Consider the following 1,815-nt stretch of genomic DNA (forward strand, 5'->3'; position numbering starts at 1 on the left):
ACACTTTGCATTTTTAGCAGGAAGTCACTGGACACAAATCACCCCTGGGATTAATTCTCCAGTTTCGGAGGAAATGAAATTGGGGTGAAATTGGACAGTTGTTTTTCTTCTAAGAACAAAAAAGTGAAATTGGCTGTCTGCAAGGGGTGTGGCTAACGTGGGGAAAAGGGACTTGAGAAACGCAAGATTTAGAATTTAAAGAGGGGGGAAAAAAAATCTAGCAGCTCAGGTTGCTACTATTTTGCCCTGGTTTTCCATGCTGGAAAATACTGGTGTAGCATATCAGCCCATTTCAACCATGAGCTAGAAAACTGCTGTCTGAGAATACAGTCGCAAGTACGTTTTTAAACTCTTTTTATATCTGTTTGTGTTTCTTGGCTACCTCTGGGTCTAACATGGAACGTCAGAATATTAGGAGCCATATTCATTCACTGGTTGACATCGTTAAAACTAGTGATATCATAAGAGAGGTTAATTAGGCACCACGAGAAAAAAAAGGTTATTTCTGGCCCAGCCAGAAGTAAGAGGGAACAGGAGCAAAATGAGTAAAGCAAAGTCTGGGAAGACCTTTTTTATTTCTATTTTAGGAATAAAAAATGTGGGATACTTCTTAGGTGTTCCGTGTTTCGATATAATTGTGACAAATGACAGTGCTCAAAATTCAGAGGTTAATCTCTGAGCATTAACTCCATACGTAAATAATACCTGTAATAGCATTCATCTCACCTATCTTTGGGCACGTTTGTTGTAGAAGTCTATATAGGGATGTCGTGTGTAGACTTCTTGCATAGCCAAGGAAGCGATACAGGAACAACTGGGGTCAATCCGACCTGATACAGATGTCTGCTTTAGAATGAGGTGTCCTGTCAATATAAAGCGAGTCTCTTCAACTAGCTCAGAGGTTAATATCTGTGCTGTAGGCACCCAGACTTGGCAAGGTGAATCAAATGCCCACTCTTCGCTGAGGTTGTGCTGCTGGGCCGCAGACGTGCCCACTGCTTCTAGCAGAATGTATTGAGAAAAGAATCTGCCCATCTGGCGTGAGATGGAGGGGTAATATCTCCGCTTACTTTTATCTCTTGTCCCTTTCATCCAGAACATATTGCTGCAACTGAAGTTAATACAGCTATTGGCAATGATATGAACATATTCGATTTTTTTTCCTCCCATTAGGTTTTCTTGGAGGACAGGAAGCAATTTTGCCTTCTGTCATGCCATTTATCTAAGGATAAAGGAGGAGGGATGCAAACCTGCATTAAACTATCTTTGCTAACAGAAATCAGTTGTCCAGCAATATCTGTTTGATCTGTCCAGCTGATGGAAGAGATACAGCACTGACTAAGCTGACGCTGTATTTTCCAGGCTGTTAGCCAGCTTTTATCCATCTTTTGGTGCAAAAGGGGGTCTGTACAGTCAAAGGGCAGAAAGAGGAAGGCTTGCCCAAAGGGCTCATCAGAGCGGCAGTCTAGTTTAGGTACTTTGAAAGCCTAAATGTGATGGATGTGGTAGCAGTGGATGCTCTCCATTTAAAAGATTCTTAAAATAGCACACAGCTGTCGTAATACCTGTGTCTTTCCTTCTTACCCATCCCTCTCTAAAATCATTCATCCCTAAATAGTCCTCATGCAGGACTATTTAGGGAACGGAGAGGGTTTTGTTTTCATTTATCAGATGATTTCGAGGGAGCCTCCTTGTAGCCAGCATAGTCTAGCTGACTTCTCAGATTGATCTAATCTGCGCTAGGAAGTGGCTGGATCCCACCAGAACAACGTTTTTCTAGACATTTTCTTTGGTGTTTATGATAGCTTCTTCAAA

This window comes from Gymnogyps californianus, chromosome 3 (genome assembly GCF_018139145.2).
Source record: "Gymnogyps californianus isolate 813 chromosome 3, ASM1813914v2, whole genome shotgun sequence".
NCBI classification, from domain to species: domain Eukaryota; kingdom Metazoa; phylum Chordata; class Aves; order Accipitriformes; family Cathartidae; genus Gymnogyps; species Gymnogyps californianus.